The sequence below is a fragment of the Drosophila albomicans genome, chromosome 3 (genome assembly GCF_009650485.2).
Source record: "Drosophila albomicans strain 15112-1751.03 chromosome 3, ASM965048v2, whole genome shotgun sequence".
NCBI lineage: Eukaryota > Metazoa > Arthropoda > Insecta > Diptera > Drosophilidae > Drosophila > Drosophila albomicans.
This window is the reverse complement of record NC_047629.2, coordinates 36,344,272-36,369,250: the sequence shown is the minus strand read 5'-3', so window position 1 is coordinate 36,369,250 and position 24,979 is coordinate 36,344,272. Positions and strand designations below refer to the sequence as shown.

Here is a 24,979-nt window from a genome sequence, read left to right as displayed (position 1 = left end):
TCGGAAAACAGATCAAGTTCCTAAAATCAATCTTAGCTCTAAATATAGTGCTTATCTAGAGCTTTAAGAATAACATTCACTTATTTTTAAAATTGTTTCAGTTTATGTTATATTCACTGCAGTGCACTGTAAAAGTCTCGCAAGGGACAAAATTTCGCCATGGAATTACCCATATATAAAATAAAGAAATCACAGTGTGGCTGTTATGCACACTTTACGGCCACTAAGAGAGATATAGTTGTATATGATTAATATTATAAGAAAATATGTAAAACCGTTTTATTCTTATTTCATCCATATCTCATTTAAATTGATTGCATTGCAGTATTTATTAATTTATTTATGATTATAATTATATACATACATATATAGAATATTAATGAAGCGTCAATCAAGTTTGCTCTATTTGCCAATTTCGAAAAATAAATTATTTTGTCTCACTCTGAATGGGAATATTAATAATTCAACTAACCCCAAAATACAAGTTGCAATAGCAACATCAACATTATCACACATGAATTGTCACGTTTTTCCAACTTATATTCGTACATATCACGATACACATTTACAGACATGATTTTAGAATATTAATATAGGCTTGGAATAGTGGATTATGGGAAAGGCAACAATATCATCTGGATTGTAGTCGAGGTCCAGACAATGGTTTCTTAGATCGCTTACATAGCGTACGCCAAAGGCAAAGCAATTCGTGTTGCCATCCTTCAATTCGATTTCAACATCTTTGCCATTTTCGACACCAAATATCTTGTAATGCAGTGAGTCCATTTTAATGGTTTTGTAGTCAAACAGCTTGGATTTCTTGAATGAGACCAGTACAACCGCATCCTTTTCCTTCGAACTCTCCCACACAGCGTATTCCTCCGATTTGCTGACTCTATTATCACCCCAACGAAGCCACATTGTTTTGGTTAATTTGGCATCGCATACAAAATTCAGCTGAACATTATCTGCGTAGGTGCAATTGCCCGAATTAATATACGGCGCATTGCCACTTTGCATTAAAAGTACTAATTTGATAAACAAATCGGTTAGAAGCATTTTGAACTCAATTAAAATTTAGTAAGAATGAAGAATATTGATTATAAATTTATTTTCTTTTCCGTCCAGCAATAATACGGATATATTATATACATGTGACACTAAGCAAAGCATCCTAAGATTAAATAATTGAAAATTACTTTTCAGTCATATTTTACTATACTAAGTAGACAGTGAGTTAGTTAATTAAATAATAAGACTAAACTATTTATTTCCAAGATTTATGAAGATTTACATACAGTTTCATGGAATTTTAAATTAATATCTAACATAATTAATTAATTATTATTGTTTTGTATTCAATTTTCTTTCGTATTTGTCTATATGGTAAAATATGCCGCTAAGCGTAGTTCGGGGGCAGTTAAGTGAGAATTACTTTAAGCGGTGCACAAACAAGTATTATGTTGATCCATAAAAATCATAGAATTATATTTAATTGAATTGAAACAGCTGCCGCTATAAAAATGTCGCTAAATCTCAGAGAATCTAACCAAATTATAAACAACAAAAAGAACTAATTAAAAAGGTAAAAATAAATTTGTATAAAACTATTTTTATTTTAAAATTTTAAATCATAGCTTATGATTTTATATTATGATGTAATTGAATTGTGATATTTTAGTTTAGAAAGTGCAGAGTATTTGCTAGTTTAATATTATTTAGTTTATCCCTTATTTTTGTTGTTGTTGTTGCTGGTGTTTTGGGCTAGACAAAGGCGCGTGGCAGTTGCCAGTTGGCTGTAGACGACACCGGCGCCTGTAAGCAGACAACAAAAAATTATTATTTATAAATTGTTGCTGCGTATATGTGTGTGTGTGTGTGTGTGAGTGTGCAACACCTTTAGCAAACTCCGAGCCTCCCACTACAGCTATTGTCTGGCTGCAAATCTTTTGGCTTTTGAATAAAGTTGAAAACTGGAAAGAGGAGTTTCCAGTTAGTCCAGTTTTTAGTCATCGTTGTTGTTGTTGTTTTTGTTGCTTGCTCCGTCTATTGGCATTTATTGTATGCGTTCCGTTATAATCCATTGTATTTTGAGTTCCATTGTTTGAGACTTCCAACACAATTTTGCACAACATGAAAATTATTGCGCCTGCATTGCTTTGGCAGTTCAAGTGCACAGCAGCAAAAGGCAGCTCAAAATTAGTAGAACAAAAAAAGAAAACACTGAAAATGCCAGAAATAGTTACGCAAAAAAAAAAAAAAATAGAAAGAAAAGAGACAAAGATAGGCGGACATTTTTTAATTAAATTTAGAGTGCCAACTGTACAAATAGATGAGTCCAGCTCAGCACAATTGCCCATTTCGTCAGGCAATTTTGTAATACATTTTCCAATTTTTTTTTCTCTTTTTTTTTAGTGCGCTTTGCGTGTCTTCACATTTCAATAAACAATTTTTATTGCAATGAATGCGGCATGCCGCAGGGCCACGTGCCACTTGCAACAATATTTCTCTATGCATTTCTCAATTCTCTTTAGAAAATGCTGCCACAAGTGGCACGCGCATTTGCCACGAACTAATTTCGAGATTGTTATGGTGGGCTAAATATAAGTTTAAATAGTTTCATAATTAAATGAGGGAACTAATGAATGGCTGAATTAATTATTGTTGTTAATCAATTGATAGTTTTTTATGTTTGAAGTTGAATACAAATTATATGTTTTGTAGTTAAGTTGGTTAAAAACGATTTACATAATTAAATTAAAAATAACACATCTTTTGCAAATAGTTTCGCTTTAAAAATTCCACTAAAAAGCCCGCAAAACATTATTATAACATTAAAAAATAATTAAATTGTAATTGACGAGTAACTTTTTAAATATTTATTACAATAATCAGACAGTAAAAGCTCACATTGGATCAATTTACATTAGAAGTTTGCAACTGTATATAGACTTTTATTATTGTTTTAGTTTATAATATATTAACGAATGCAATTCATTAGTCCACTGAGATAAGCCAGAGCGACATAAACCATAAAACTGCTATATAAACTAAGCTTGGGAAAAGCTTTCAAACTACAGCCTAAATGGTAGTGGCAGTATTTTCATTCCTTTTCAAAATATTTGTAAGTGTATCCACATTATTTCGATTGAAATTACTCATGCGGGTAAATATGTAGTCCCAATGGAATTAATTCATTAAAACAAGAACCTAAAAAAATTTCCTGCTTTGCTTTCTGCTAGGGCTTCACTCAGTCTTTCCCTCTCTCTCTGATTGGCAGCAGTAATATCGAAATATTAAAAAATAAAAAATACACTATGAGAACGCTAATATACATAGAACAGTTTTTAGATTGATATTTTGGTATAACTTCTTTGACTTTTTCTCTGTCTATTCTATCTATCTATTTTTCAGTTATTAATTCTTTAATCGCCCTCTGCTAAGTCGCTTTTTAGCCATTCTCTATGCCAATTTTCCAACTCCACCTTTTGCTGTTGATCTTCAATAATGTTTAACAACATATGCTCAACCCTAACATGCGTTACCCCCAGGCAAGAGGTGAATGCAGAAGCTTGAGTTAAAAGCAAAGTGGGGGGCAAAGAAAGTCTTTGACTCACACGCGCTGTTTGTTTTGCAGTTAAATCGCAACAATCAGCGCTAATTGGAAATTTAACAGTTCATAAAAAAGTTGTTTTTGCCACACCAAACACCGACCGTCAAATCCGCTCGCCACCCCCACGTTTTGACCCCTGACCTCCTGACTCGCTGCCAGCTTATGCTAGGCTAGGAGCCGCAGTCGCAGTCGCAATCTCAGTCGAGTTGTTGACCCAAATTGCATGCTTTATGAAATCGCTAGAGCTTCTGCCGAAGGGAGAGGGGGAGAGTGAGGGGAGGGAAAAGAGGTGGCAAGGGTGGCGCCTTCAATGCCTTGAAAAGCAGAGAGTAGAGGGAAAGTTAGTGGTTGCTTGTACAGTTTACACCTGTTTCTATTCATACATCAACAAATACACTCACTCAGCACACACTCACACACGCACTCACTCAACACTTACACTCACAGATTAAATAACTATCAGCATGTGTTTCATTTCACTTTTGAGCTCGTTTACTTTTCACGAGGTGGGAATTTTTTCCAATGTTTTTGCGCTCTAGGATAACACTAATTTCCCACCACTAATTACAGTTCTTTTTTTTTGTAATTATGTGTGTGTGAGAGTGTGTGTATAAGTGGGTGTAACACATCCTGCTACCCAGCCATCCTTTCTCTCATTCCAAGTTTCATTGCAATCAACCTGCTTACTTGGTTTTTTTTTACATTTTTGCCAACGCGCTCACTTTGCGTAATTATGCGAAGTGTGTGTGCGAATTTTGCTACTTAACTCAGTTGGGAAATAACGTTATAAAAATTGTGATACAACAACAGCAACACATTGGAATAGCTACAACAATATAATCAGCAAGTGGCACATACCAAAAGTCCGCATTTCGCAAAACTCAAATTTTTTGTTTTAGGTTATGTGCAACTGCTTCTCGCTTATCGGCAACAAATTGGAGCGAGACAGTGGAATATAGAAGAAAAATATTTGAGTTTGTATTTTTCTGCATTTGTTTAAGTTTTTGTTGTATATGAAAGCATTAAACGAGGAAAATGAATTTATATACATATATCAAATAATGAAATCACAGTGTGGCTGTTATGCACACTTTACGGCCACTAAGGGAGATATTCCCTATTTCATCCAAATCCCATTTAAATTGATTGCATTGCAGTATTTATTAATTTATTTATGATTATAATTATATACACACATATATAGGAAATTAATGAAGCGTCAATCAAGTTTGCTCTATTTGCCAATTTCGAAAAATAAATTATTTTGTCTCACTCTGAATGGGAATATTAATAATTCAACGAATCCCAAAATACAAGTTGCAATAGCAACATCAAAATTATCACACATGATTTGTCACGTTTTTCTAACTTATATTCGAACATACGATACACATTTACAGACATGATTTTAGAATATTAATATAGGCTTGGAATAGTGGATTATGGGAAAGGCAACAATATCATCTGGATTGTAGTCGAGGTCCAGACAATGGTTTCTTAGATCGCTTACATAGCGTACGCCAAAGGCAAAGCAATTCGTGTTGCCATCCTTCAATTCGATTTCAACATCTTTGCCATTTTCGACACCAAATATCTTGTAATGCAGTGAGTCGATTTTAATGGTTTTGTAGTCAAACAGCTTGGATTTCTTGAATGAGACAAGTACAACCGCATCCTTTTCCTTCGAACTCTCCCACACAGCGTATTCCTCCGATTTGCTGACTCTATTATCACCCCAACGAAGCCACATTGTTTTCGTTAATTTGGCATCGCATGCAAAATTCAGCTGAACATTATCTGCGTAGGTGCAATTGCCCGAATTAATGTACGGCGCTTTTTCACCAAAATTCATTAAAAGTACTAATTTGAGAAAAAGATCGGTCAAAAGCATTTTGTACTCAATTAAAATTTAGTAAGAATGAATATTGATTATAAATTTATTTTCTTTTCCGTCCAGCAATAATAAAATGCAAAGCATCCTAAGATTAAATAATTGAAAATTACTTTTCAGTCATATTTTACTATACTAAGTAGACAGTGAGTTACATAATTAAATAATAAGACTAAACTATTTATTTCTAAGATTTATGAAAATTTACATACAGTTGACAGGACTTTAAAAAAAATAAACAAATTTAATATTTTATGGAATTTTAAATTAATATCTAACATAAATTATTAATTATTATTGTTTTGTATTAAATTTTCTTTCGTTTTTGTCTATAGGGTAAAATATGCCGCTAAGCGTAGTTCGGTGGCAGTTAAGTGAGAACTACTTTAAGCGGTGCACAAATAAGTATTATGTTGATCCGTAAAAATCATAGAAATTTATTTAATTGAATTGAAACTGCTGCCGCTATATATGTCGCTAAATCTCAGAGAATCTAGCCAAATTATAAACAACAAAAAGAACTAATTAAAAAGGTAAAAAATTCATTGCAATCAACCTGCTTACTTGGTTTTTTTTACATTTTTGCCAACGCGCTCACTTTGCGTAATTATGCGAAGTGTGTGTGCGAATTTTGCTACTTAACTCAGTTGGGAAATAACGTTATAAAAATTGTGATACAACAACAGCAACACATTGGAATAGCTACAACAACATAATCAGCAAGTGGCACATGCGAAAAGAACGCAATTCGCAAAACTCAAATGAGTTTTAAATGCTCGCATACAATATTTTGCTTTCTTTCATTGTAAAGATCTTTTCTTTACGACTTAATAAAAAAAGAGAGCCATATTTATTGAAATTAATATATTTTTTATTTTTATTTGAAACAGTTTATTAGAATAATTTGAAGGGAAATTTCATAAATGAAAATGAGTAAAGGCCAATTTTACATTTTGAATTTAAACAGATAACATAAAAGGAATAAACTAATCAATTAGAGGACTATAATGTAAATTTTTTCCGGAAAAAGAATTTAGAAGATGATCACCATATATCTTATAGTGTATACAGAGTAAAAATGTTTTAATTATAAGAAATCTTCAGTTAAGTACTATTGAAATAACAAATTATTGAATCAAGAATTTAAGACTGAACATTATTTTGAATAAGATTACAATCTTCCATAATTGGTTGGAAAATCTTCATTTCAGATGGAAATGTTCTCCAATTAATAAATTTTGTTCTTAAATCCATCATTTGCAATCTTAGCCACGCAAAAGCTTGATGCTCGCCTTTTTAAAACTATTCAACATACTGACATGACACTTAAACAGTTTTGTAGTCAAATAGTTGGAATTTTTATACCCGCTACCCATAGGGTAGAAGGGTATTATAACTTTGTGCCGGCAGAAAATGTATGTAACAGGTAGAAGGAGGCATCTCCGACCCTATAAAGTATATATATTCTTGATCAGCGGCAACAGCCGAGACGATATAGCCATGTCCGTCTGTCCGTCTGTGTGTCTGTCCGTCTGTCCGTATGAACACCTAGATCTCAGAGACTATAACAGATAGAGCTATAATTTTTTTTCGACAGCATTTGTTATGTTTGCACGCAGATCAAGTTGGTTTCAAATTTTTACCACGCCCACTTCCGCCCCCGCAAATCAAAAAAATCGAATAACAAGCCTAATTTTAAAGCTAGAGTTGCGAATTGTGGTATATACAATAATTACTATAGTAGTTATTAAAAAAATACTTTTGTATGGCAAAAACGCCTACTTACTAGTGGTCTGAGTTGCTTTGGCTGACAATCTGGTGTTTTGTGCCGTCTATGGTATATTTTGAATGTGGTACTATATCGATATACCAAATACACCATTTGGTATATTTTTAGTATTTTTTTAGTATTTTCGGTATATTTTGAAAATAATACCGCAATATTTTGCCCTTATTAAAAATGGGTAGCGGGTATCTCACAGTCGAGCACACTCGACTGTAACTTTCTTATTTGTTTATCCTGTAATTTAACGCTGATTAAAGCGTTGTGGCATGCAGCAAAAGTAGCATGATTTAAATCAATTATTAAGACACTTGACAACATTGATCTCTCTGATGCTTCAGTATACCTTTATGTCGTATGTCTTTAGTCTGCTTTTCTCGCTTTCCATTCCAGTTGTTGCTGTTGTTGCTGTTATTGGTTGCATGTTTCAACGCCCATACACATTGCATGGGGCAACCTCAAGCTTTTTATGACCATAACGTGCATTCAGACATGCGCCTGTATCCGTATCTTTATCATAGTATATGTATCTTTGTCTGTGTATCTGTGTCTGCGATATCCGCATCCCGTTGCAGCTGCCGTTGCCTCGGGGTCCGCTGTCGCCTTTAACGTTTCTCCCAACTGAGATGAATGTCTGTTAAATATTTATGAGTATCGAAATGTTGCCTCAATGCATATTATAACAAATGAAACGTCAATTTCATGCGAAAAATGCAAACAGCATTGGGAATGGATCACATTCACCAAGGCCAGCTATTGCTTCTGTTCCTCTCTTCGGAGTCCATTGAAGGACTTTCCTCAGCTCCACATGAGCTTTGTGTCCGTCAGTATTTGACGTGGGTGGAGTTGAGTTTCGCACGTGACATGTTTCCTTGTCGTGTCTCATAGGCTCACCGACTGATGCCTATGGCCATGGCCAAGAATGCCACCGACCAGTTCACTCTGCCATCCGGTTTGATCCAGTCGAAGTAGGCGTGTCTCTAGCCTCTGCTGGCTCGTTTACTTTCCGCACAATTTCATTATGTCATTTTATGCATTTCCCCAAGAGAAGTGCAATTCAATATTTCGTACTTTTTTTTCATTATGTTCTCAATAGTTGAAAAAAGGTAAATACATAGCAAATAAAAACGTGCTAAAATCAGGAATGAAAAATGAAGAAAACGTTCCAAAATTAAAGCCAGAACACAGAATTTTAAATCAAGATCCCAATTTTACAATAATTATAGTTTGGTCATTCTTGAAATTTAATAAAAAAGTATTGCACAAATGTTAAAATTTAACCCAAGCCAAAAATTTCCAATCATTAATGATATTTTAGAATAATTCCAATTTTTAAATACATTGCATAATATTTAGTATAGATTTTTTGATGTATTGTTTATTAAGAGAAAAGTTACCTTAAATCTTTATATTTATCTTTGCTTAAACTGAAACTTAATACTACAAGGAAACACACCCTATTATAAATGATATAACAGTATGATTGATCCAAAACTTTACTACAGCTTTAACAAATCATTTCAATGACAACAAAAACTCAGCGTAAGACAAAAAGGTGAAACTAATGCAATGATAATTTATATGAATTAAACAAATAATAAATAAAATAATGTTGGTTTAATAAAATATATAACAGTTTTCAAAGTTTTAACTTATTCTGGCCAAATTAACATGTTCCTATTTTCTTCTATTTTTTAAGCCTGCATGCCTTCAGATTTTTTGAATAAAATATATAACTTATCAAAAAAGAAACTAAAATTAAATAAAACAAACTATATAATAAATTTGTTTACCTTAAATCAGTTTGCATAAAAATATAAAACGCAACAATTGGCATGTGCAAAAAAGAAGACAACTCTTTAAAGCTTAAGTGGTTAAAAGAAAAGTTCAGCAGGCCACTAAACGTTGCCACTTTATGCAAATGAATGGGAATAAGCAAAAAGTCTATATACGAATGTAAGAGAGTGAGACAGCTAGAGAGAGTGCGAAGGAGATAGAGCGAGAGAGATGTGTTTGAGAGGCTAAGAGCGATTAAACGTCATTAGCATTATAATAGCATCGCGACTTTGACTTTGGACGTTAAGCCGAGTTAACGCCTATCCGACCTGCGGGAAAAGTAGCCAAAGTACCCTTCTCCCTCCTTCTGTGGCAATGGATGGATAGTCATTCATCTTCATAGCAGCCACAAAAGCAACAACAACTGAAGAAGCAGAAGCAAAGTCATTACAGTTTCATTTTAATTGTAATTAAAGCGATTATTACGACGGAATTGTTGTTGTTGTTGCTCTTCATTTTAGTATAGTAGTTGTTGTTGCAGCTTGTGCAGCAACTCCACGCATAATCTTGGCAACTTGCAACTGCCACCTGCCAGCTTTTATTTTCAATTTAAAAATTGCGCCAACTTTTTCTATTTGCTCGAGTTCAGCAACAACGCCCAAAGGTTTGTGTTTGTCTCTTGCTCTCAAGGGAAAACCGAAGTCACAGACTCGCTGATTTGTCCTCTTTCCAAAATAAAGTTTTCTGCTCGTATGTTAAAGCTATCTCAACTTGTTATACCCGCTACTCACAGGTTAGAAGGGTATTATAACTTTATGCCGGCTGAACATATATAAGCAGAAGGAGGCAAACAATCTAGTATATTTTTACCACTATGGTATATTTTTAATGTAGTACTTCAACGATATACCAAATATGGCCTTCGTTATGTATAAGTATTTTTGGGATATATAATTTGGTATATTTCACAATCGAGCACACTCAACAGTAACATTCATACTTGTTTTTATTGAATTGAAGTTTATTTGCTTTTTCCTGTTAGAATATGTCGAATAATCTGTCTTAAAATTTGATGAAATAAATTATTAAACGATCCAACTACATTTCTTATATTTGATAGACGAAATTTTATAGTTTCTATTTAGGCCCATCTTTGTATTTATTTGTCTATACACAGATTACTTATAAGTTTACAAAATGCACATTACAGATTTATTAATTAAATAATTTTAATTATAACAAATTTGAAATATGTTCATAGCGAGTATAACTATTACATTTTTATTATAATAATTAATTTTGACACTTGATTTATTCACAAATAACATATTTGTTTTTTATATTTATACTTTATCCATGCAGCAGAATTTATCAGTTAAACTCAAGTATTGTCAGAGTTGGAATATAATATTTGTATAATTATTTACAATATGGAAACTGCATTCTTTTTATTACAAATACAATCCATTTATATTTTATTTTACTTAATAAATAATCATAGTATAATATAGTTTGTCTTCTATGGCACAAATACAGACTCAATTAATGGAGTTGACTGCAAAGAGAAAAAATAAAAATTCATTGAAAATTAGGTTTCAAAATCTTTATTGCAAATGCTATAAAAAAAAACTTGTAATTAGAGGAAAAATGTGATCAAATCGCATCGTATCGGATTGCATAATATCGAACCAGAGTCATAAAGCTTTAATTAAATTTATGCACAGTCGAAAAACTCAATTAAGAACCCATAGATCAGTTTTAATGGCCATTCGTCTAATTAAAAGGCCTTCGCACAAAATATTAGCCATAAAAAGTTTTATGGCCACAAAGAGATGGCTGTAAAACGTATCCAGGCAATTAGTATCGACGAAAAAAAATAGAATTTTGTTAGGCTTGACTGAAAGATACTCCTCAACTAAAGTTGGCCTAAATCGACGTATCTTTGGACTGCACAAAGGGTACACAAAGCATATTCAACTCTAAATTAACCATGACCACAATTCGCTCTGAATGAAAAGCAAATATTATTATGGAATGAGGTGAAAATTCGAAAGTGAAAAGAACAGAGCTGGTAGAGATGCACTCTAACACTTGCCAAAATAACCCGAAGGCCTAATTTTTTCCACAAATGCTTCTCTTTTTATACTGCACTTTCATTAAAAATGGGCTTGAATAATGATATTATTGTGCTGTAACAACGCTATGGTCAAATGGTATAAACTACGTGATACCCTGTGCCGACGATTTTTACTTATCTATGTATAATTTAAGATGGTAAAAACAACCCTGAACAAGACCACATAATCAAACCTTTGTTAAAAATGGTATTTTGCTTACATGCCAGATTTTTAGTTTTGAGCTTTAAAGTATGAATATTATATTATATTATTATTATTAATATAAATATAAATATAAAAATAAAAAGAGACATAGCTTGACCTCCAAATGAAAGTTCCAAATAATACCAAATGGTAAAACCGAAAACAAATTTCTTCTTATAAAGGAATCGTAATATAGAAGCTTTTTTTACTTTCTCAATATGCATTGCGGAAAAAGTAGAAAAAGTGATGAGAAATTGAATACATTAACGAAAACTTTCGTGTGTTGAAAATGCAACTCTAAATTTAGTGTTAGTAAGCAACTTACAGATGGTATACGATGTGGATATTGTAAGTGTTACTGTAATATCACAATTTGACACTATAAAATAATCTTTAATATTTACCTTTCCAAAATTGTACTTATAATTATAGTCTTTTCAATCTCTGTTAAGTATTGACTAAATCAGTCGAATAGCTTTATTATTATAGAATAACTAAATCAATATTATTTTATTGCAAGCTCGCTAAGAGCAGAAGTGAAGAGAGCAAAGAATAACAGCAGCTACACATAGCACACACTTGACATGTGTGGCGTGTCCCTGAAACTCTCGACGAAAAAACCACAGCCAGTCACATAGAGAGTTAAGGAGGGGAAAAGGGAAGGGAAGCCAATGCAGCAGAGCTAGAAGATAGAATTCACCATCTCACTTACTCCGCTTTCTACGCTAGTCTAGTAAGAGAGAGAGAGAGAGAGAGAGAGAGAGATGCTGTGGATTTTACGCACTGCTAAATAAGCAATTTGCAAAATGTCCAAACCAATAACATAACAAATGACAGTGGCTCCAACGGCGTTGCGGTTAGCTGACTGGATAACTGGCTGGGTTTTCCTCGAGATGGCAACTGCAGCAGCTTCAGCTTCGACTCTGGCTTCAGCTTCAACTGCAGCTGCAGCTGCAGCTAATCAAAATAAAGGTTAAGGCAGTCATGCCAACATTCGTGGGGCGAGTGTGAAAGTTTTTCCCTCTGTGTGTGTGTGTGCTTCAATTGCTTTTGCACCTCAGCTGAAACAACGTGGAGCGTGTCTCGCAAGTGGTTTATTCAAATGAATCCCGCCCGAGTCCTTGGCAGGAGGTCAACCACAACAAAACTTCATGTAAAAAACAAAAAGGGAAAATAGAAAATATGCAGGTGTCAGCAATTGACACAATCGAGAGTTGCATATATAGTATATATGTATATCTAACTCACTGTGTCCAATGGCGACCAGATAATTGAGTTATTCATATACTCAGACAGGGACTTTTATCTAAATACTCCTTCTTCCATTATGTTTGAATTTGTATAGAGAGTTCTTCTCTCAATCTCTATCTCAATCTCAAGTGCAACCCTTATCGTTGCGCTGTTCTTTCATTAATTGGCAACGCACCGCAACGAGACAATGGCCCAAGTGGCTGGGATAATGGCAAAACTCTTAACGCGCCTAAAAGCACACTTTAAATATTAAAGTCGAAATGCACCCCCGAAAATTGTCGATGGTCGATGGTTTAAGGCAAACTACGAGAGTACGAGAGCATGTTAGAGCTGTTGTCATAGGCCCATAGACAACGTTGACAACGTCAACAGCATCAACACAACCACAAAACATCAAACTGCGTTGCAGGCAAATGGTGCATGCACCCAACGCCTCCCACTCATCTCATCTGCTATCTTCATGCCACCCACAGTAACAGGAGTTAAACTGGGAATGGAGATGGAGATGGCGATGATGACGGAGTCGGTGCTGGGTGCCGAAGCCTGGGCAACTTCGAGGTTACGGAGGCTAAACGCAAAGCCGTATAATTTACAGCTCACCTCAGTAGGCTGAGAACTTGGCGTTGGCTTAACCAGACATAGATAGCAGCGCACAGTGTGGCGAGTGCTATTGTGAATGACTTTTATATGTAGTCGAAATATACATAAACACTTTAAACCTACATTTCAGAATTACATCATTAGGAACTATATATAAATAAAATAATAATAATATAATAATATAAATACAAATAAAAAAAAATAAAATTATCAATAATTACAAAATAATATAGAATGAAATAAGTAATAATATAGTAAGACTAAGTACATTTTCTAAATTTATGATTACATTTTCAGACACCCACAATATTCCATAAAAGTGAAAAGTTATGAATGAAATCCTATAAGAAAAAAATGTCGATTATTTAAGACTTGCTTTTAAAACTCCTTAATGATACATTACTTAAAGCAAACTTGCTTTAAATAAATTTTGAATACGTTAAACTTATAAAATTAGACTTCACTTGAGCTGAACATTTATTTTCAACTCTTTGTTTACTTTCTTTAATAGGGTTGTCTTTATAAAGTTTGTTAATATTAATAAAAGTAGACTACGTTCCTTTAAAATATTGAGCTTTAATAGATTTTTAGATTTTAATAACGAAATAATAAATATTATGAAAAAAAAGGAAAGTAAATTTGGTGTGATCCTTTTGTTTTCTTTTATGAAATTAGATTACACTAGATATGAACTTTTTCCGCTAGGGATTCTCAAAAAACTCTATTCTATAAATTTGAACCGCATTTTAATAGCTCTTGCACCACTATGAAGAGGTGGTTAGAGGTCCAGTTGTGCACTTGACAGCTGCAACGATGGGGGCGTGTCAGACACCTACGCTGATGATGGTCCTGCGTCTGTTTATGAATGTAACGTTGACCAGCGACAGCAACAGCGAGGGCAGCGACGATGTCGACGATGACGATGACGGCTGGCATAATTGGCGCTGTGCATCTTGAACTTGTGCGGCAACTTGTGGCATGGCATTTTGGGCAGAGGACGAAAGGGTCAAGGGGGGGTCGATTTTGCGTTAGACGTGCCGGAAATCAACTTAACACAACCGCAAAAGCGCAATCTCCTGTCTCCTGCCCAAATATTCTCCCTTTCACTCAATTGCACTGCCTCTCACTCTCTGTCGCTCCTTCCCCTCTTACTTTATCTCTATCACTCCCTCTAATATATTTTTTTTGGCTTTTGACTGTGTGTGTGTGTCTGGTGTGTTGGCATTTTGGATAATTGCTGTGTCCATGCTGACCATTGTCCCAATGACTCCCCAACTAGGCGACAGCTCCCTTGCTGCACATTAAGCTGCGCTTTAGCATCCCCCCAACTTCCCTTGCCTCCTCCTTCGTCTGCTTCTTCCGCCCGCCGCACAAAATTGACTTAATGATGCTTCGGTGCAATAGCAACAACTTCGCCGACGACGACGTTGTGGCGACATTTCCTACGCACTCAGTCGGAGTCACTTGCTCCCTGTGGTCCCATAATGATGTGGTGCATGTTCCACACACAAGGGTTGACTACCTCACCCCCTCCTGCATAGCCCTTCTTGCCTCTCGACAGCCTTGTTTTGCATGTGCGAGTATTTTAAACCCATTTAGCCAGACGTGTTTTGTTGCTCAACGGCGCCTTCAAGTAGTACTTTATATATGTGCAACACTAATTTTAAATTCAACGTAAATAAATTTGCAGCTATTTTTGTTATTTTAAAATTTAATTTTACAGAGAAATATATGACCGGCAGAAACTACATCAATACCAATATTAAATCAATTAAGTTAATTTAAAAGAAGATAAACCAAATTCCAAAACCTTTTTCTGCACACGTAAGAATACTCCTCAAAATAAATTATATAAATTAATTTAATCAATATTATAAAATTTAAAAAAATCTAAAATATGTTTGTGCAAATAACAAAATTTTCCTTAAACTATATTAAGCTATATTACACAATATTACATATTTCATGATTAGAGAAATAAATTCAATGACAAATCAGTATAAAAGCAAATTAAAGTTTTACAAAATTTTTTTTTGAGTTTTTGTTTATTTCTGTCATTGTTTAAGGCGATTTTTACTAAAAATATATCAATTGCAGAAGTCTCAAAATCCATACCAAATATTCTATATAATCAATTAAACAAATATATTTAACAAAAGCCTAAAATAGTTTTCTTTATATTGCAGTTTTTTCTTCATAAAAAAATAAAAGCAAATTAAAGTTTATAAAACAAACAAATATGCAATACATGTCTGAGAAAATTGCAAAACTCTTTTCACAATAACAAGGAAATAGATTTAAGTAACATTATCTACAACTGCAACAGACAATGAGCTGAGCAAAACCAATTTATTTAAATAGTCCAAAAAAAGATTTGCCTGAACAGCTTTAAATTCCTCATACATTTTTCCGTATTCCTCCTTTTATTTTCCCCCAATTGAAATCAATGCTTAGAAATACATTAACGAAATGAATGTAAACTAAATATTCGGCCATTTAATGCACAAGTCAAACACAATAAGGAAAACAAAAGATAAACAAATTGCCAAAAATTGTGTAAATTTGTAATATATTCAAAATAAACAAAATGCAAAACGCTGCTAAAATTTTGTGGATGCTTTTTTTGCTGTGTGTTGAGGAAGGGTTTAACTTGGCTTTTTAGCTATTAATCAAAGCAAATAGCTAAGGGAGAAAATAAATATTTAATTACCACTCAACGTCAACGTTTTTGCCCAGGCAAAAAGCACTTGTAATTGTTTTGTTTTGTTTTGTTTTTGTCGATGGGGCGGAGGCGATTTTCATATTTTGTAACCTGCTTTTGGGGAATTTTTAAGCCGCTTTTTCAGTGCTGGGTTTTTCTTTGCATTTCATTAGGGAAATGCATAAACAGTGCCCAGGCCTTTTGCCTGCTTCAACTTCATTTCCCTCTACCCTCTCTCAACACTCTCAACTGTTGCATATCCGAAGGCGCCGCAGTTGTTGACTTCGTTGCAAGAATTTGCCTCAAGTGGCGCTGCAGACGCCAAGCTGCGAATTTGTCCAAACGGTTAATGTAATTAGTCTGGCATTTTATTTTACAATTGGCCGCACATTTTAGCCGGTAATTAATTGTGTATCGTCGTCGTCATCGTCGTGAATGACAAGCTTTGAATCGAAGCAGAAGTATAGTAGTTGCAGTTTCTCGTGAATTGAAATTGCCAATTTATAAATGTTGTGTCTACTTACATTTCGAATTCATTTTCCATACAATTCATTTCTGTTCGCATTGCAATTCGTTTCATTTTCGGTTGTCGTTTGCAACTCGCCGCAGAATAGCAACAAATATTATTTGCCTTGCTTTTTGGCTTTTACGGCAATCAATTTCTGTGGTGCTCCGCTTGCCAAATACCAAAATACCAAATACCGACTATGCCATTAATAGCATCTCTCTCTCTCTCTCTCTCTCTCTCTCTCTCTCTCTCTCTCTCTCTCTCTCTCTGCCTCCTCCACCTCCCAAAAATATTATCAACGATTTGTGTACACTCAATTATCATTCATGTGTCGCTATATATACGTATGTATGTGTCCTTCGTCCGTATGTGTGAATAGTTTGTTGTCTCACACACTCGAAAGTAATAAAACTGGCATTTATTTGCCCAACAATTTAAATATGGGCACAAAATTAGCACTGAGAAGAAAATATATTAAAAGGCAGTTGGACTGTAGAATATTCTTTATATATTCTTAAGATTTTTTAACCATTTTAATTAATATTACATTAAATTAATAAGCCACTTATTATCAAAAATACGTATATTATTATACACACTACCCATAGAGTGTTAAAACTTTGTGCCGCCAGAAGGAGGTATCTCAAAGTCGAGCACACTCGAATGTTGCTTTCTTACTTGTTTATAAATAAATAAAAATATATTCAGATGCTTGATAAATGCTTTTGAAGAAACCCGATACATTACTATCTTAAAGGTAGCTTCGTATTCAATCTTTTAGTACAATTTCTTTAACAAAAACATATGAAACAAATATAGAAAAAGCGAATCGGATGTAAAAACCTTATGTAGAAATTTTACACCCATTATTATAACATCTTTATAAATTATTAGTAACTAAAATTATCTTTATCTTATTAATTTACTACTGTGAAGGTACTGTTACAATTAATTCTTATTCTATCTCATATCCCTCAGAATATTTCTGCACTTACAGCTCTTGATGTAATATTTATAAGTACTTTATTTCAAAATCAGCACAAAAATGTATACATATTCGTTTAACCGTAATTTTATGCCTGACAAATGCTTTTAGAAGCCACAGATACTTCGCTATCTTAGAGATACTTTCGTAGCTAACTCTTAAGGAGAAATTTGTTAAGTTGTAGATACGAGTACTAATCTTCATTTCATAGCTGCCTTTGGAGTTGTCTTTGTAATCACATATCAAGTTCCTTTCAGCTAACGCTCATTCCTCAACTATTTTCAAAAGTTGCTCTCGAAAACTAGCAAAAGTCCTTGAACATACAACAACTTTTAATTAATAAGCAACTGCACTTTGCTAAGCCTACGATAAAGGCCCCAAAAGAAGCTCTCTTGATATTTTTGATTGAAATGCTTAACGCTGATTGTGAAAGGAAGTCAAAGTAAAAACTGTGAGTGAGAGTTTTTTCGGCACTCTCTATCTCTCTCTTTGCCCCATGAGCTAATGATGATAATTTTAATGAATAACTTAAACAACTTTTGCGTAGAGTTGTCAGGCCGCTTGACGGCAGCGGCAATCAAAATTATTAATTTATGAAAATTTACAGAAAATTCTCAAGCACTCGTGTTGACTTTAGAATATATTTCGTTTTCCTTTTTTTTTTTGCGTCAAAGTTATGAGCACATCCAAAAGGTAAACTTCCATAAAATGTGCAGCAATAAATTTTGCAATTATTTGTTTTACAGCAAAAAAAGGAAGGAAAACTGCGATGAAAAAGTCAAAAGAAATGCAAAGGGTGAGAGGCAGACTAAGGCGCCATTTTTAGTGCTCGGCCATTGCATAACAAAATGGCGCCAGCTGGCGTCATTTTTACGCCCGATTGATGTGCAATATATTCAGCACGCGTCAGCCAATGGAGCCGATGGCCAAAGTGCTGCAATGACACCAGTCGAAATGGGAAACTAACTTATAATTAATGGGGTGGAAAGTTAAAATATCGAAAATGGCAGCCAAATTTTTCGATTCTTATTAGAATCTTCTGACCTCTATATGTTCATTTCCTACATAGTTTTTGTTTCACAATAAAGTTAGCTGTTATGTGCTTTCAGAGAAGTTTTCTGAAATATGTAATAATTGAAGCTTACTTATAAGACTATTTAATAAAATATGATTTAAGGGACTGCAATTAATTCTTCACTTAATGTTTTTGTAACTATTTTTATTATTAAGCTTTAAGCTTTAATTTTTTTTTAGTAAGCAACTATTTTCAGTAATAAACTAAATCTACAATTAATTAAAAAGTACAGCTTAGGTCTTCAATAACACTATACTATTTTTTTTAATTCTATTAAAAAATGAAATATTTTAAGTATGTGACAACAATTTCTTGATTTTAAAACATTATAAAGACAGTTGCTTTTCTGCCTTACAATATATGTAAAATTTTAATAATAAGTGAGAAAAATGTTTTGCAATTGAAGGTCATAAAAGTTAAACTGCTGTTGCTTTACCATATTTGAAATATATTTAACGCTGAGTTGTGATTTCTTGCAGTTAGTTGAGATTTCAGCTGATGTCACTGCAATTTTGGTAAGTCAAATTAATCGCTGGCAAAGCAGCTGACAATCCATTTCTAAAGCGATTTTATTGGCATTCGACTTCTTGGGGTTTGAGTAGGAAAAGAGAGGCAGGAAAAGAGGGGGAAGAAGTGGGAAGGAGGGAGAAGAGAGAGGGACTGTTGCCAGTTTTATGATTGCAGCGCACGTCGAAGACGCTGCACGTCATCAATTCTTTTGACATGTCCTGCGGCCATTAATGCTGAGTTGAAGTTGAAGGAGACGACGACAACGTTGCCACAGCGAATACTATGTGTGTTCTTCCTTCCCTCCCTCTCCTCACCCTTTCTATGTGTATGTGTGTGCGCTTCCGCTGCCTTTCCGTTGCCTTTTCCCAATGGCTGCGTCTCAAATTAACCTGATAGCAGCGACTGCTTTACGTATGCTGTCAAATTTGCCCCAAAGACGCAGGAAGCATTTGCCACTCATCAAGCAGAGAGAGACACAGCGGAAGTGGAGCAGAATTCGAAGGCGCCTTCAGCTCATTAAAAATGCAATAGCGTCTAGAACTGACTCCACTCTGCCTATATCCGACATGCATACAATATCTATATAACGGCATATAAAGACCAGCCAATATATTCACAAGCTTTTGTGTACTCAGCCTGCAATCGGATACCTTATTTGTAAATGTGTGTGCAGTAGACTTCCCAATCTAGCTTATGTTTCTATTCAAATTAGTTGGCTCTTTCATTCCAGTTGCCATAGCAACAAAAACAACCTCAGTTTGTGGCAATTGACCACAACATGCAACACATTCGGGTTTTTGTTATTATAATTATGCTGATAGCCATTTGCAGTTGCATTTGATTGCTTGTTGCATCCATTCAATAATCAAATCCTATAACTTCCAACTACATTTATTCTTGAATAATTCCTGCCAAGTACTTTGTATGTTGCACAGAGTACTTTCACCTCTCTCTCTCCCCCTCTGGCTGTTGCATGCGAACGTATTTTGTTTGTCAACCGATTAGCATAAAACTGATTGACATCTTCTAAATGCATGTCAAAAGTCAAGCAACATCTGCAACAACAGATGTTACTTCCTAGCTCCACAATTTGTGAGTTCAACTTGACAATTATTCGTACATGTGAAACCACTGGCAAACTGCAAATGCTTTTACAACTAGCTTGATTTGTTGACTTCGACATTTATTTAAATTTATGCTATTATCGAAACTATGTAATCTTTAAAATACGTAAGCTTTAAAATCGGTTTTATTATACGTGAACAAAAAACTAACAAAACTGTTAGAAGACTAAAAATGGGAAAACATCACATAAATATACCTCAAATATACTGAAAAATATGAAACTAAAGTACATTTGGTATAAAAATATACTGTAGCTCTCTAACCTTTTAAATCATGTTTTTCGGTTACCATTTAATTATGAATAAATAATGATTTTTCATTTTATTTCAAATTAAATAATAGAATAAAGTTGAAAAGGTAAATTCTAATTCCATATAAGAAGTTGGTTAATTTAAAAATAAAAAATTCCCGAAAAATAACATAGATATACCAAAATGAATCAGGATAAAGTATGTATTTGGTGTAATAATATAGCATATGTATACTAAAATATGCTAAGATAAAGTATACATATTAAATTTTGTATAAATATATATACTCTAGCTTTCTTATTTATTCTTTTCTTTATTTCGGTCTTAAAAAAAATGATTTCTTATTACTTAGTTTCAACCTTTAATACGGACTTCAGAAAAAGAAAAAAAGATAAAAATGGAAAAGTGAACTGAAATTCCATATAAAAAGTAATCAAGCTTTAAAATATAAAATTAATCCCATGCTCGAAACCTTATCAAAATACAGAAATCCACAAAACGCCAGTCCCCCAATGTTGATCTTTAGCCATCAAATATTGGCAAACACACACTCACACACACACGCAAGCAAAGTAAATTGCAAATATATGGAAAAGTTAGTGAAAATCAATTGAAAAATCTAAAAATCAACAAGCGAAAAAAAGGAGCAAAATGCAAAGTGCAAAAGTCAATAGCGGGAGAAAAACAAAAGGCAAACATAGCAAAATGCCGATAAAAATCGCAAAGTTTTCAAATATTTTAAAACATTTTACGGCATTTTGGGAACATGCAAAACATAGACAAAACAAACGAAAATGAAAATGAAAATGAAGGGTTTTATAAACCGAAAAAAGGGCAACATATTAATCAAATAAATGCGTTTTTATTATGGCTAAAAAGTTGTGCCGCCGAAGTGGGAGTAGAACGTGTCAGAAGCAGCCACAAATACAGTTTTTTTAGCATAGCAGAAGACGAGCATCAGCTTCAGTCAAAATCCATTCAACTTTTACGACTATTGTAAACATTAACTTGCATATGCAATTTTATGTGCAAAAGGGCTAAACGCCGCGGGCTATGCAACAATTTCCTAACTTGGGCGCTATTCACGAAACTTGCCTCGTCCTCCAACTACAACTATAGCTATGTATGGGTCGTATAGTCGTATTTATAGAGTCGCAGTTTAGCCAACGCCTCAGACATTGTAACCAACTGTGATTTAAGTTTTTTATTATACAGATCGCACTGCTTGCTTCCTTTGGGGTTAGTTTCAAAACAGCAAAATAAGTAGGGAAAAAGCCTTACAAGAAAAATCTGTGTGTGCGAGTGTGTAAAAGGAAGTGTTAAATTTATGCAAGTGACTTTTTGAAATTCGAAATCGATAATATGTTAGAGGAAGTTTTTAAAAAGCAAAGCATATAGCACATACTACAAGCAAAAGCAAAGAATCTAAAAAAACCAACATTTTGCAGTATTAAATGAGTTTTATGGGACATTTAAAGATCACTCTTTAATGGAAGAAATATCGGAATAAAGAGCAAAGCAAGTACAGAGAATAATAGAGAAGGAAAAATAAAAGATTCTCTTATTATTATTCTCTTATTATGATGATAAGTTTCAAAAAAACTATTTGCACATATTTAATCCGAATAAGTTTGAAATGTTATGTACAATATTTCACGAAAAGTCTTTATGCTAGGATTGATTTATTTTAAGATTATAAAATAATGTAATTAAAAATGTTGATTTATTTAAATGATAATAAATGTAAATCCAACAATATAAAGATCTTTAATTTGCTCTTATATTGTTGGTTGTAAAAACCCCTTATTGTCCTTTCAATCGATTGCCTTTTCCCCAGCTTCCCAATCTTTTGATGTTTTTTATATGCTCGTTAAGGCAACACAACTTTTTTCATGGTGGAATGTGGGAAGGGGAGCGGGGATCTTTTTTGTTGCATTTTGGAGATTTTTGAATCAAAGTTGTGCTGCTGTTTGCCCTATCAGCGTCGCGCTGCGTTTCATATAACGATAATTTATGGCAAATTTATAATGTTGTAAGTGCCAACAAACTTGCTGTAACTATCCATAAAATGCCACACACACTCACACTCACACACACATACGCACATACACACACTGAGAGAGAAGCCACCCACTGCGTTGGCTACTGAGCTGAATTGAGGCTGAGCTCGTAAAGCTGTTGCCATAGATACCAGATAGCGAAGACTGAGCGCCAAAGAGAGAGAGAGAGAGAGAGAGAGAGAGAGAGTGAGGGAGATGACACTAGAAGAAGAAATGTGCGAGACGCGAAGAGTTGACGGCAAAGCCGCAGTGGCAACTAAAGTAAAGGGCACACTTACTCACACATTCACGCAAACAACGCAGAAGCGTTTCTGCATAAATATTACAAAATCGTAAATACACACACACACATCGAAGCACACACACACTCTTCTCAGTTGAGTAGCCATGTGTGTGTGTAGTGTGAAGTCACACGATTTAGGACTAGAGGCGCAGTCAGCCAACTCTTAGAAGGGCATAAACATCGGTCAGTTAAGAAATTGCCTTCTACAAAGTTTTCCCTAGCTAAGAGATTTTCTAGAGTTCAAGAAATGAACCAACCTTACACTTTAAAAATACCATTGCAAATTAATCAATCAACACACTAATAATAAATACAATGGCTTTCATTAAATTAATTTGTTTAAAAATTACCTCCAGAGTATTATAAAAAGTTAAACTTTAAATTATAAATTTATATTAATTTCAGGTATCGCGATTTGGTTTTCCATCAAGAAAAGTGGTCCGCTGGACCATAATGCATCGGTTGGAAATAATTTTAATTTTAATTTTTTTTAAGAGCTTTAAATGCTTTTAAGGAAAGTTTTTTCTGTTTTTATGAATTAAATTATATCCACAGTTAAATTTTGAGCTTTTGATTAAGCTTAAAGTTCATTGTTATCAATAAGTTTTTAATGAGAAAATCCAACATTGTATGTTTTTTATTCAATAACTTTTTCAACTAAATTTTTAATTCAAAATGCACTCTCTTTCCTTAAATGGACTAAAAGGAAAGCGTTTTACTATTTTTATAGATTAAATTAAATACTGAATAAAAATTTGGAACTACTATTTCCTATTTTTATAGATTAAATTAAATACTGAGTAAAAATTTTGAACTTTATATTAAAGTTAAAGTTTCTTGTTATCATTAATTTTTTAATGTAAAAATCTCAAATGGTACAAATACAGTCTCTTACATATGAAATTTATATTATCGTTTAGAAATTTCTTATTATATTCATTACATTAAATTAATCTGCTTAAGTGGAAAAGACTAATTTAGTCTGAACTCCCTTTTTTGTAGTATACAACAAAAATTTCTTTCGCTATTATTCTCATAAAGTGTTATTGAAATTGGAATAATTATCGAAATTTTATTATCAGACTATTTATATTATTGGAAGTAAGCCAAATGTAAATATCTTCAAGTGTACATTCCAAATATTCCAAGTTTAGCTTTTCTATAGTTACTTTTCGAAATTGGCCAACTCCATATTGAAATCGTTGCCTCGAGTTAAGTGCAATATGTGAAATTTATTGGTTCGTGTTTTTTGTGCCAATTTCTGATTCCCATTGCTCACTAACTCTGTCTCACTCGCCTCTCTACATCCCTCTCTTTCTATTTGTTGTTACTTTGTCTCGGTCATTGTCCGTTTTGTGATGATGTTGGGTGTGCTCACTTGGCATGTTGCATAGCATCGCATAGCAAGGCTTTGCTTCGCTTTGCTTTGGGTATTTTATTTATGCGTGAAATGCTTTCGAATTTTCGCCAACTTGCAACGCTTTGTTTAGTCGGATATGTTGCACTCTCATGTCTCCTTTTGTGTTCTGTCTGTATCTATATATGTGTGTGTGTGTGTGTGTGTGTCTGGGCCACTTCAGCGTATGGAAATTAAAACTTTTTTATGGTTCTCCTAGAGCCATACATATATAAATTTAAATATATTGTTGCAAGTTGCCACATTTTCAAGTGGCGACCACACAAATTGGTCAAACTAATAAATTTTGTGGAACTCAACTAGTTCCACAAGTTTTCTGTGCCAAACATCACCAAATGTTGGTCACAAAGAATGTTGCAAGCAAACAAACGAGAAGGAGAAGGCGACAACGGAGGCAACTTGTAAAGGGATTTCCCAAAAATTTCAACAGACTTGGGATAAAATGTAAAAAGTATAAATGATTAAAGGAGATTATTGGTAAACAATTTTGTCATTTTAGTTAATGAACAATTTTGGAAAAACTAATTTGCTCCATTTGCTTTGAAATCCTTTTTATATTACAAAAAACTAGTTTAGTTGAGGTTCTGCTCTTAATTACAATAATTTCTGTACGCTTGTCCATCTAAAGTTACTCCCTAAATATCTAAAAAAAATAATAATTTAGATATATCTATATGCATAAAGTAATAAATAATGTTGATAATGTTAAATTTGACAACTTGATTAACAAGAAAAACCCTGATGGAAAGTGCTCTAGTACTATAAATTTAATTTTAATATAATCTAATTCTAATCTGAATTGTAAGAAATACAATATAAATATCAAGAT

General features: G+C 33.6%; 1 protein-coding gene across 5 annotated transcripts in view; it reads right to left on the bottom strand.

Annotated features, from left to right (window-relative positions):
- Positions 1 to 519: 519 nt before the first annotated feature.
- LOC117569548 (myb-like protein AA) overlaps positions 520 to 24,979 on the bottom strand; it is a 31,252-nt gene continuing 6,792 nt past the window's right edge. For 2 of the 5 annotated variants that reach the window (XM_052005861.1, XM_052005860.1), the window contains one exon: positions 10,402 to 10,618. The gene's annotated coding sequence lies outside the window, so the exon portion shown is untranslated. Of the gene's footprint in view, positions 1,175 to 1,800; positions 1,816 to 10,401; positions 10,619 to 24,979 lie in introns of those variants that run through there. The other 3 variants (XM_052005862.1, XM_052005863.1, XM_052005864.1) reach the window with 3 other exon arrangements.